Source organism: Triturus cristatus, chromosome 3_2, assembly GCF_964204655.1.
Source record: "Triturus cristatus chromosome 3_2, aTriCri1.1, whole genome shotgun sequence".
NCBI classification, from domain to species: Eukaryota; Metazoa; Chordata; class Amphibia; order Caudata; family Salamandridae; genus Triturus; species Triturus cristatus.
In genome coordinates this window covers 288,565,051-288,578,373 of record NC_140584.1, presented here as the reverse complement: position 1 = coordinate 288,578,373, position 13,323 = coordinate 288,565,051, and the positions used below count along the sequence as shown (strand labels likewise).

The 13,323-nt window shown below is 46.6% G+C and overlaps 1 protein-coding gene across 5 annotated transcripts in view; it reads right to left on the bottom strand.

Annotated features, from left to right (window-relative positions):
• The window catches only part of LOC146857170 (transcription elongation factor A protein 3-like), a 200,230-nt gene that overhangs the window by 184,772 nt on the left and 2,135 nt on the right, over positions 1-13,323 (bottom strand). For 2 of the 5 annotated variants that reach the window (XR_014979862.1, XM_085647660.1), the window contains exon 1: positions 2,215-2,565. The exons of the other annotated variants lie outside the window; for them this stretch is intronic. The gene's annotated coding sequence lies outside the window, so the exon portion shown is untranslated. Of the gene's footprint in view, positions 1-2,214; positions 2,566-13,323 lie in introns of those variants that run through there. 5 annotated transcript variants of the gene reach the window in all.

The following is a 13,323-nucleotide window of genomic DNA, read 5'->3' as shown; positions in this document are numbered from 1 at the left end:
AAGTGCAGGGGGGTTACCGTCTGCACAGTGAAACATGGAGCGGCTGCTTCAAAGCAGCTATGTATTTCACTTGAATCCGCTGCCCCTGAGGCAGGACGAGTTTGGGCTGCCCTAGGGGCAGGCATTAAATGTAATAGGGTGCACTTTCCCTGTTTACAAATGGCACACCTTTTTTAAGGTGCGCTGTTGCACTAACAGGGAAAGTGAGCCCTATTCATAAATAACACGGCCCCTGGAGGAAACTCAGTTCAAAGTATGCAGTATCAGGTAGTAGTATGCTGTATGCAAACAAATACAGAAACCCAACATCCTGGAAATAGATAACACTCTCAAGGAAAGCAGGATTTGGTAAAACATGTAAAATATATAAACTAGAACTAAATCTCTGAAATGGATTACTTTTATGTTACATTCATTGTTCAGAAATTGATTATTGTTTTTGACGGTCAAAATGTTATGGACGTGAACATAGAGCCTGAAGGGATTCTATTCAATGTCTGTTTTTTAATACTACCGGGTCTTAGACCCGCCCCACTTGGTAACTTCTAATGCATCAGGCAGACAGGCACACAGCACTCCACCAAGAGGTGACAGATTATTAGATGTGCATTTTATGACACTTTTTCTATAGTATTATGACAGTTCCAATACCTTAAGGCTGGCCCCGCTGATGCTCGTCCCACATCAAAAATTACCATATTCGACTATTGAGATGAGTGCATACATTTAGGTACTTATAATTTTTGGATAAATAGGCTGCATAGCTTACCTTTTTTTTTAAGTAAAAAAAGTAATTGTACATTTGCAATTTTGATGCATTGTTCTGTACGGCTTTTAGTTGACAGCAATAAAGGTTCCTTTGTCTTTTTTGTCTAAGTAACACCCAAAAAGTGAACATGATACACTAAATAATGAAGGACTAATTGAACATTGCATTCCTGATGTTGACACAACAGTCACAGGAGCTCGATACAATACTTCAGGGGAGGACACTGTTCTCCACGTGTTGCCACCAGTTGTGGACAGGGGGGCAGATTTATAAGAAACTGACGCATCTGTGGATATGCGTCAGTTTCCCTGCGCCATCCTGCAATACCCTTGCGCCACCATGGATGCGCTGTATTTACAATACAGCGCACCATGGCGTAAGTATTGACAGATGTGTCAGAAATTCTGACGCATCTGTTGGCCCAAAAGTCAGGCATTGCTGGCGTCGTGCCGCAAGCACGACACAACTCCAGCAATGCATGTGGAGGCCTTTACTCATTGTGCTGCGTCACTCCTTAAACCTGCTTCAAGCAGGCGTAAGGTTTTGACACAGTGGTGGCCTAGAAGTGACACAGCGTCACTTCTATGAGGCTTTCCTGCACCCACTCTGCATACATTATAGCTGACACAAGTATAATGTGACGCAGGGCTTTACAACGTGATGCATCTCCCTAGGTGCGTCACGTTGTAAATTGGCCACATTGTTCACGCCGCTGTTGGTCACAAAAGTGACGCACTGATGTGGCGAAAGTGTTGCAAGGGGCTTTTAAAACTGCCCCAGGATACACAACAAAAGGCCTCCAAAAGTAGAGACGGTTTTCTGGATGTCAAATCTAGAACTGGACTGAATCCTCCAAGTCAGGGGCGGCCTTAGGGCAGTACGAACGCCGCAGCCCCACCTGGCGCTGACCTGGATGACGGGGGCGGGGTTGCAGTGTTTAAAAATAACATGAATTTAAAAGCAGGTGCTGCAGAGTTCTTCCTGTGTCTAGCAGCGTTCAGGCAACAATGACAATGTCAGGATAATCCTGTGAATAACGTTTCTGCTGGAGAGAGATCGGAGGTGAGTCTAGTGACAGTTTTGACTCCCATAAAGTAGAGGAGGAGAGGGTTAATGTTCTATACTCACGAGTTCTTGACCTCTCGGCTACAAGTGCAGAAAGTGGGCAGACGAAATCAACATGCGTGTGAGTATGATTTTGCTAGTCCTTTTGGCATAGCTTGAAGCCTACTTTAAATTCCATTACATATCTACACAATGTCCGCCACACCCCCGCAATCCACCAATCAGACGCCTCGCCAGGCTGCTTTAGCGAGTAAACATTTGTCTTTGCAACGAGCCAGTATAAAGTTAAATATTAATTCCGCAGGTGCCATGGCACCAACCACCCCTCCCCCACCAATAAACAACCTGGCACATTTCTTCTCTTATGCCCATATACTTACTTTTTACCTCGAATTTCTCTCTTCCCGTTTCATGCCCAGTCGCTGTGTACCCTGAGTGTCGGGGGCTGGCGTTAATCGCCGAGTCTCTGCATTCTCACAGCCCTGTCCTTGCCCACCAACCCGTGAACTGAGCACAGCTGACAGGTGTCGGGGGGCTTACCAGAGAAGGGGAGCTGCATACTTGGCATAATGTATTAATTGCCCCAGAAAGTGCCCCTCGCGCTTTCGCCTTAGATAGGAAGCCACTCACTCTCTCATTAGACTGTCATTGAAAGGAGACGAGGATCACACAGTGAGATTTGTGTGACGGTGGGCATTCTGACTGGCAGGACAGTTGCCAGGTCACTGTCGGATACGAGCACGTGGTAAGAGCGTGGAGAAGCTCCACGTCACGTGCGTCAGATGATAGGTGCTCGTGGCAGCAGGAACAGGTGCAAGCAGCAGAGCTCTCATGGCGGGAGCCAGCAGAGGGGAGGGGAGGGGCGAAGTAGCTGGAGAGGCTTGTCAGAGCAGAAACTGCCCGCGCATTATTAAAGGTGGGCAGAACATACATGCCTATAGACCCGAATCACGCGGGAGACTTCCTATTTGTGAAGCAAAAAATGGCTTCATTTTAGCTGTTTCTCGCCTGAAATCGCCTTTGCGTCTATAGAAGTCAGAGGAAGATACATTCTCAAGAGTTTTTTCTCAAAATCACCCACTTACTTGTTCTAAAATATTGACATGTATGTTAGAAGTCCTTTGAGTTGAGTGGAAATCCCCAGAGATTCCAGCGGCTGTAGAACACTAGGCTCCCATGTTTTTTGTGTGTTCTTTTTTTGCCTTGGCCGGCGCTATTTAAAATAAAAAGGCTTGTGAGAGCAGAAACTGCCAGTGCATTGTTGAGGGTGTGCAAAAGTTGAGCGGAAAGCCCCAGAGATTCCAGCGTAGGTAGAATATTAGTTAGTAGGCCCCATGTGTTTTTTTTCTTTTGCCTTGGCCTGCGCTGTATAAAAGAATATCACTTTTAGCGATTGTTATTGTAGAAACAAACTACATTGGTTTCAAAGTCCATAGCTAACGAATTTTTGTCATCTCCAATTACAATCTCCTCGAATTATAATCTATAATACACAGCTGCTTGCCCCTTGCCGCTCCTTTCACTGCATCTGCGATCCCTGGAATCCAAGGAAACAAGGACAAGCGAGGATGCTGACGATCACACGGTTTGGGTGCTGAATCCTTTGCATTTCTGTAGTAGCCAGACCGATTGCAGCCATGACCTGGCGCTGCATTGGAGCAGGCTGCTCTCATAGAAGCTGACGCCAGGCCCGCCTTGACAAAAGCCAGCCACTGCACACCTCGAGCCGCCCTGGGCACCATGTTGCTTGTGACGGTTTCCTTTTTGGTGGCGGGCCTTACCTATGGCAAAACAAGCACTGTGGCTCGGCCTCTGGTTTGGGGCAGAGTCAAACCACGCAATGTGGGTGGCCAGGGTTGAATTTGGATAACAAATTGGCCAGGGCACACTAAAAAAGTGGCACACATTTGCATATTGCCTTTACACAAAGCACTGCTTCGGCAAAGTTGTTTTTTAAAGAAAGGGTTGGGGGAAGGGTCTCTGACAGAGGCATATTTTCTTAACTTCTTTTTAAATGCACGGATTAGTTCACACTGGTGAAACACACCTGAAAATAAGTGAGGCCACTTATGCTCAGGCCCCCTGCCCCCGCTCAATATGCATATATTAATGGGCCAGCCCAGGGAGAGAAAGGGAGTGACACCTCTGCCATTGATAAAAGGGAGGTAATGGACACCCATCTGCCTCCGGAAAGGCCACTCCGGCACCCACTGGGCCATTTGCGTCATTCGAACAGCACAGACACTGCCCAGATCTGCCCAGGCTGCCCAAATAAGCGGCCCACAGCTGGAACTCGCATACCAGCCCCTCGGCCATTGCCCGAGTGCCCGTGTTACCAATCTGACCCTGGTGGGTGCCCAGGTGGCACAGTGATTACCCGTGTTACCAATCTGACCCTGGTGGGTGCCCAGGTGGCACAGTGATGCATGCATTGGCTAGGGTGATTTGTGAACTCACCCCGGATCAGCTAGTAGCTCCTGCAAGTGAGAATTAGGGCGGTGTCTCTTTATTACCTCTAACTCTCGGCTGAGGCCGTGCCGAGTGGTTGTAACAGAAGTGGCACGTGGCAGGGGAATGTGTACTTTGTGGGCACCATTTAATCGAAGAGGAACCCGAGTGTGACAAAATAAGGGAGGCTGGCCTCAGCAAGCAGAAAGGGCACACAGGATATCCTCAGTAACTCCCCGGGACTTCCAGAGTTGCTACGGGCCGCGTCCCAGTGCTTTTGTCTCTGCTGATGCTATTTTCCTCTCTCCCCTACGGCTACAACTCTACTGACAGGAGAGTGGTTGACAATAATCACAAACGAGTATCTCGTTCTTCAAACACAGTAGATTATGGGTCAGGTTACCAGATAGATGCCTTTACAGCACCTAGGACACGGAGCATTCATTTTCACTTAACAATCTAGTGCATTCTGGGAGTTGTGGTTTACTTCAGTTGATCTACTCGAACTTCACAAACATGGAAACAATGAACCGTTAAAGAAACATCCCAGTGTTGAGAACTGGGTCCATGCAAGATGGGCTTATCTGTCCTTTCCAAAGCCTGGCTCAATGCTTGGTCTTCGTAAAGGGGGTACTGTAGGGTGACCAGATTTTGGGAATGAAAACCGGGACGGGCACAGACATAGAAATAGGACGATAAATGTCCTGTTAGGTCTCAGGGCTTTATATACATATATATATATATATATATATATATCGACCAAGGCTCCCCTCACGGAAAGACCGGGCACACACAAAGGCTTGCTTGGAACGGCAATTTTATTGGAACAGCATAATGCATTTCGGAGAGTTCCTTCTTCAGATGCCTTCCCCCAACAAACAGTGCTGTCAGTTTCCAAACTTAAAAGGTGCCTGCTTTGTTATGATAGGCGAAAATCACATGGTGGGCGTGGCAGGCGTATGAGCCCCTCTGGTAAGTACCTCCTCCACTTGTGGGTGACGCTCACGTTCCAGCCAATAACACCAATGTTCCAAGCACCATACTACCGTTCCCACAAGCCAACATCCTGCCGCTTATATTTCTAAACATCCTATATATATATTTGGGTTCTATTTAAAAAAAAAAGTTCACATTACTTTACCGCCCTTTCTGCGAAGAGCTCCAGGGTCCGGCTGCTGGTGGGCCTGGCCCAGCCCTATGGCCTCTGCAGCCCTGAGTCACACCTCATTAAATCCTGCTGTGCTGCTTAAATGAGAGGAAGCAGCACAGCAGGAGAGTTTAAAGAATTGAACTTTTGTTCCCGTTTCTAAGAGGGCCCGTCGAAATGTGAGCCTGCACAACACTGTGATTAATTTGCAGGTTCACCTGACTCTCCCTTAAAAACCGGGACATTTCTTTAAATAACCCAGGCACAACCCAAAAACCGGGACATTTCCTCAATTTGGAGAAAAGTGTCGGGACACCGGGACACTTCTCCAAAAACCGGGACCGTCCGGGGAAATCCGAGATGTCTGGTCACCCTAGGGTACTGGGAGGAGAGAGCACAAAAAGGCTTGCCTAAAAATGCAGTTTGTGACGAGGAGTGAGAGTTACCAATGGATAGTTGATATACACTTCCTTCACTGTCCTCAAGTTTTCAATTCCATCAATAGTTTGTGTTGGCCCCAGAACAAGCTCTGACCCATATAAAGCTGTTGTACTTGAATTGTGACAATTTTTCTGTAATTCTTTCATGTAGACCATCAAGACAATACAACCCAAGTGTTGGATAACAGCCCCCGGAAACAGGTCATACAATAAAAAAACAGAAGTAACTACACAAAGCAGGCATTGTCTTAGAATTGCAGGATTGCTATTTAATTCACGCCAGATGCAATTATTTTGTTGCAGTTTGGGATAACTGCATGAGGTAAGCAGTACTTAATTTGAGCCGGTGGTTTCCCGTGCTCGGCACCGGCACTTAATTTTCAACATCAGTACTTGTGATAGTCTGCCACTAGGTGGCACTGTTTGTCTAAATTAAAGATGAACACAACCACGGTTGTTTACTAAATAAACATTTAAAAGGGCTAACACCTGCTGCCCAAGCCATTCTCATATCTTTGGGGGCTTGGAATAGTCTGAATTGTCACTCTTGTAGGAGTGCGAGGGTTAGTAGTTGCATCGGTACTGTCACTGGCAGGGAAAATGGGTGGTGCAAGCTGCAGTGGGCTTCTGAGGAGAGCCCTGGCACTACTTCTCTCACAACTTAAGCACTGGACGTAAGTGGTGAACACATGATCAGGATAACGCTCTGTCTTGCATATTATTCAGTTACTCATCTGCGGATAGGTTTTCCCTTTTGTTATTTTTGCTTAATTTCAAATCAGTGAAAAGAACCCCGAGGATATGAGGGTAGACTTCGTAAGTTGGCTTCCCAGTAAGAGGGAGATCTGATGTTTAAGATCTAATTGTCTTTTTCTCCTTTCATGATGTTTGTTGCACCCCTGTACCTGAATTTTTAGATCTGACTGGAGACAGCTTTACCATCAGAGGGGCAAAAGACCAGCCCTGCTCAGCAAATGACTGATATGTCATTCACATGAGGATCACCCCAACTCACAGCCTTTAGTTGTGACTGTCAATCACGAAGTGTGGACTTTATTCTCATTACCTATGTACTTGCATTTAATCGCTGTTGTTGATGCCCCAGTCTGTGCAAGCCCAGGGCTGCCCATTGTACTTAGGCTGGGGATGCCATGGAAGGGGGCAGCAGGAGAGGCAGGCAATGTTTCTAGGTACTGTTGCACGGAAACTCCCATGTTTTGGCTCGGACCCTGGTTTCCAGTGCTGGTGGACCTTTACAGCAGTGCTTGTTTGTTTCTATTCCATGCAGGTTGCTCTTTGGGGACACGTCGGTGGGTGCAAGCGGCTGTCATTAGCATCTGGTTATAAGGCTGGTGGGGGCAGATGGTGGTCCATTCTGAAGTTCTCACTACAGTCAGGCACAGCAGGGTCCTTTCCTCTTAGGATGGCTGCTTCCTTCCTCAGTGCCGATGCCCTTAAGACTCAGGAGGTCATGACAGTGAATCTGGGCAGCTCTGAACTAAACATGGCGGAAAGCCTCTCCGCCCTGAAGGATGCGAGGTCAACACAAGGTCATGCCACCTGTCCTCGAGATTGAGAAATTGACGACGTTTAGTCATTTGCTGTAACTAATGTCACAACATACTAGTGACAGTGCAGACAAGTAAACAAGTCATAGCCCTTCCGGGGCCCCTGCCTGTGTGTAACCTGAAAGGCCCTTTATGGAAACTACTGTCTCCCTTCCTTTGTCCAAGAAAGTGCCCCGCACTCGGTTGGGGATATTGATTGATGAGGACGGGTCGACACTCCGGCATTCTCTATACGAGATACGTCTTATGAGATACTGTATGGCATCCGGACACCTTCTGGACATTTTTGAAATTTTATGGATGACTTTTCCCCCGTGGGACGGAATTAGAACCACGAGATATAAGTATTTGACTCTAGAGACAGAGCCTTGAAAAAGTCGCGGGATACTACCCATGTTGCGCCGAAACACGTGTCGGCTGTCATTGTTTTAAGAGATCTTTCAAGCCTGGAGACATACAGGAATAAAGAACAGGAAACATCACCTACATTGCGGAAGTTTTACTTATTGATGTACCTTGATTTATCACTTGTGAAATTACTGTCAGGACGAGTGCTGGGGATCTGCATATACATTTTGAAAAAATGTCTGTTGACCTAGGTCACAAAGTTTTAATTTTGAGGAGGTCAGTGGTTCTCCCTACCCTGCGAGCACCGTCACCCAGATATAGATATCTATATTACTCAAGAAAGTGTGTGCTGAACAGTGCTTAATTTGAGCCAGAGGTGGCAGGTGGGGCCCACTGGCAGTCATTTTTGGGACTGGCACTTATTTTTCTCCATGACACTTTGACCCAAAGCAAGAACGAGAAAAACACAACAAGGATAAAGGAGGAAGAGAAAAATAGAAAACAGTGACAAAGGGAAAAATAAGAGATTAAAAAGAACCTTCAAGAGTGAGGTAAAGGAATAGGGAGAGCGTGGTGGTGGATGAAAGAGACATTGGGTGGACTCAAGACGACACGGCCTTGATATTCGTCAACCCTGACATTTGTCAGCGCCGTCCAGTCGCTTCTGAGGAATCTTTGGGCTCAGGCACTAATCGTTTTACAGATTAAGCCCTGGACTGTTGCAGTCTCTGCCTCCACTGCCTTGGGACTGGCGTCAAGCAGCTAAGCAAGCTATAGAAAAGCATCCCTGGCTCCCCTCTGGGCTTTCGCAGACTTGTCAGACATAAAGAAAAAGCCTTTGCCTTAAGGGGTCGGGCGCAGCACTAGGAACAGGCGCCCACAGTATGAGCTCTGGTGAAGAACTCGACTCTGCACTCTGTGCTTGGAGTATGCCAGCCATAGACACCATGCCCCTGGACACCGGGTGAACTTCAACAAGAATGTGCCTACCTCCCTCCTATTATACAAGTTGTAGTGTAGAGCAATCCAAGCACAATTTAATCATAAATATTAGATTTTTAAAAGTTTAAAATAAAATGTTAGTGGGATTCATAATAGTTTTCCTTGCATTTGAAATCAACTCCTGCAATGTTCAGAGTGACATGCAGTGATTGAAAAATGCAGCTGTGAGCACAGGAAAGGTAGTTTTTATTAAGAAGTTGACGATTGTTGCCTGAATTCTTAAGCAGTATAATTTATCAACACTGGTCCTCTGACTCGGATCCAGTGCAAGGGGTGCACCTGCAAAGTTAAGAAACCAGAAAAAATTAATTTAACACTCACGATTATTTAGTGTTCCTGTGTATACAGTGGTAAATGTCCTAGTCACTTTACAGTGAGGTACACAGCAGAGCTCCTTCATAAGGAAGTTACTGTCTAAAGTGCATCAGACAGCACCACATCCGGTACAGTGCATTCCGGAGAGAAAATGGCTGACGCTCCATATTCTTCAATGTTTGCAGACTGGGGAGTTTGTTAACGAAGAGTAACAGAGATTGGTTTTAACTACCAAATACCGAGCCTTACATTTTCCTGCAACCCACTCAAGCAGCAAATGGTGTCGTTACATGGTTAAAGTATCACAGTTTCCCAATTATCTGTCCCAAAGGTCATATTTCCCTTTATGTATTACAATAAAACGATGCGTGTAGTCATTGCCCATGCAAGTATGGCGGCACATATATTAACAAGCTAATATGGAGATGCAAAGGGGGGAATGAAATACTCACAAATGTTTCTTTTATCGTAGTACCTGTCTACCCATATAAGTTTAAAACTGCACTTAGGCATTGGTGGCGGTGTGCAGGGCATGTGGGGCCCAGGATATGATGGCTAGACCAAGACATTTGCGGTTGATGGCTGCTCCACATGCGTATGGTTGCTTGTCATTTTATCAAATGCTTTATTAGTTAGTGTTTTATTCAGAGATTTGTTTCGCATTTCTGTCTGCCACATTGAAAAATAATTACTTTTGATGCACTTAAGTCACATCCCTAACTACTAAAAACTCGTCTTTACCCCTACCACCCATCACTGAACCCTAAAAGCTGTTCTCCATCCATCCTCGAACGTAAAATCGTTTTCCACCCATACATGAATCCTTAAGGCCCTACTTCACCACACACTCCACTCACCCAATACCCCTAAAAACCCTTTCCACCCATCAATGAACCATAAAAGCCCTTCTCCACCCCTTAACTCTGCCCATTCCTGAAACCTATAAACTCCTTCCACCTGAAGTTTCACTCATCCCTAAACCCTAAAAACCTCTCTTCACCCCTATGCTCCACCCATGGCTGAACACTAAAAACCCAATTTTAACCCCCTAAACTCCACCTTTCCTGGAACACTAAAGACTCCTTTCTACCACTAAACTCCTCCTATCACTTGTTATATCCTATGTCCTGAAAGTTACAAAAAGGAGGTAATCTGGGGATCAAGAACCTCCCCACAACCAAAATCCAAAATATATTTTTTTCTCAGCCCTCTGACCCCTAGTAGCCTTGTGGGAGATTTTGACAGCACCTGCTGAGTCCTGTGGGAATCCCCGCGGCCCCTGGAAGGGGAGGTCATCAACCCTCTTTAAAAAAAAAAATAATTACTATTACCTCCCTTTAGAACTACCCACCCCTAAACCCTAAAAATGTCCTTACCACCGTTAACCACTACCCACCCCAAACCCTAAAATTACCCTAACTGCCCTTTTCTGCTACCTAACCCTAAATACAAATACTAAAATTAATTCTGAGACAGTCTTCGATCTCCCTATCCTAAAAGGGGCACAGTCTTGACTGCTAGCTTTGGTCCCATTTGCAAATCCTTGTGGATTATGACGTCACCTGAACCCCTCCACGGCATTACAAGACCACAATGCACAGTTTTGCACTATGGGCCCTTTACCTGGTATTCGTACAATAGGCGTGGAACTGCTATTGGCCAATTAATACCAGGTGCTCTTATCACCTACCTCACCAGCACATGTTTTTAGGTCTCGGCTAGCGATGGCTGCGCTTGCGCAGTCTCGCTCGCGAGATTTAATGACTTTAAGAAGAGGGGCTTGCACCCGCCCCTCTTCTCTCCTGTTCTCCATTGGCTGGCCTCTTAAATGCTGGCCAGCCACTGGAGAAGAGGTCCAGTCACTCCGATTATGCCCCGTCCTTTTCGGATTGGGGGGCGTGTTTTTTGCGAGAAGTCTCAGGGAGGAGACAACAGCAAAACACGCCCTCAAATCCGAAAAGGATGCTCCCTTTCTCCGAGGCATTTCTGCTGTGCCTCGGAGAAAGGCGGTGGTGTCTTTCGGTGCCCTCCATTAAATTCGATCATTTATGTAGCAAAGAAAATAAAAGTAATTGTCGCTTGCAGATTTTAACTCTCAATGTCTTCAGTCTCTCACATCAACATTTGTGCACGCTCTCTCGGCTCGCGGGTCATCGTTACACAATTCAAGCTGTTTTACCGAGCGCCAGGCACGTTTTACGAAAACCACCCCCTCCCTCACGAACATTTATTTTATAGAACTCTGGTTTCTCTGCCACAATGAACCGTGCTTGGACTATGGTCTCCGCTCTGGCAAACAGTACTTCGACCTCCTTACCTTCCTTTTATGTTGTGGTGCTACAACTCGGCGCCATTTTGCGACGAACCGCGTACTTCCACCACAGTCTCCGAGTGCAATGGCCAATCCGTCCGGGTTATTACATGACTCGGGACCAGCACGTCCCCGCATTGTCCCCTAGTGCACTTCAGTGCGGATCCGACAAGCTCCGCAGTCCGGGTCCGGAATCGGCAGGCCCAGCCGATAGCTTTACATTCGGCCGTTCGAGGCTGTAGAGTCAGCGTTGAATGCCTGCACCTCGAGGTGACTCGGGTAATTTGCTCTCCAGGTCCCGCAGCAACTTCGGTCCTCTGGGGTTGCTGCTGGTACTTCGCTTGTTGTTTCAGGCCGCAAGCACTCGCAAGTTCGTATCCTTTCAAAGTTCCCTTTTCAAACAATCATTATCAACGCCAAGTCTGGCCCTGGCACGGTAGTGCGATTTTTGTTTAGTATTAATAAAATGTGACACTTCAGACAGCAGTTTCAGCAGAGAGGACAAAGAAGGAATGGGCATGGAATCCAAATACAGAAACTGAAACTTCTCTATCAAGGGGAAACATCACTGCCAAAGTTCAGAGCTTGTGAAAAAGCGACCAGCGAAATCACTTGCTAGTTAATGTTCGGGGGGGGGGGGAATAAGCGAAAATGTGGGGGGGGGCGCTGAATCTTTAAACAGTAGGCAGAGTGGCGCTGATTTCGGGGGTGGGGGGGCTGAATCTAGGCAGAGTGGAGCTGCGGGGGCTCTTAGAAGGGGTGAAGCAACAGCGAGCCCTCATTAACATGCAAATGGTCTTTTTAAAGACCTGTGAACTGCTCAGGCGCGGCTTTGTGTCTGCCCGGGAAGCGGTCTCATCCCGGGCTGCCACACACGACCGGGGGGGGGGGGGAGGGGCTGAAGCCCTTTGAGTTCAATGGGTGTTGCGCGCCTGATCACAGGTAAATGCGGGAGAGAACGGGGTTGTTGAGCAGGGCCGGGCTGGCTTGCCCGGGCATCGGGCGTTTCCTGTAGCAAAAGTGCTTCACAGTTAACCTCCCCCATGACCCTCCAGCTGGTCCGACATAATTGCCAGGCCTACTTTGGGGTTCCAGTTCGGCCCTGTTGTTGAGTATCCTACCCAGGGCTTTAAGTGGGATACAAACAAATGGGTGGGGGTGGGGGTGGGGGGCGGTGTTGCGCGGGGTCTATACGACTTGTATTTTGCTGTCTCTTTTGTCATTGCATCCAGGCATAATGATACAACAAGTAACATGATACCTACAACAAGTTAGGACTATTGGCTTTGTCAATCGTTGTTAGTTGCATAAGATAAATTAGCAGTAACTGTGGCTTGTATATAATATTGAAAAAGCATCCACTTGAAGCCCTAGTGACACCACGACAATGTTACTGCTCATGAGTTTCAAAAAGAGACAACAATATAATCATGCAGTGGCTGAACTCGACAGATTAAGAAATATATCCCAAATTATATATAACAGTCGGTAGACGCATGCCTCTACAGTGTTCTCTTAGATTTTGAAACCAGAATTGGTCAAGTTCGTATCCTTTCAAAGTTCCCTTTTCAAACAATCATTATCAACGCCAAGTCTGGCCCTGGCACGGTAGTGCGATTTTTGTTTAGTATTAATAAAATTTGACACTTCAGACAGCAGTTTCAGCAGAGAGGACAAAGATGGAATGGGCATGGAATCCACATACTAATCATGCATATTAGTCTGGTCCACTGGCATTTTGCGATGCTGCAGCGTTTTCCTCATAATTATGGATTTGCCAAACTTCCCAAATAATGCTCGCATAATAAATCTCGCTTTTGAGAGTGATTAAGCTATTGACATTGTAAATAACAATGCCGTTTCTTTAAATGTTTTAAAAACATAAACAAAAATAATGTCACGAGCAATGC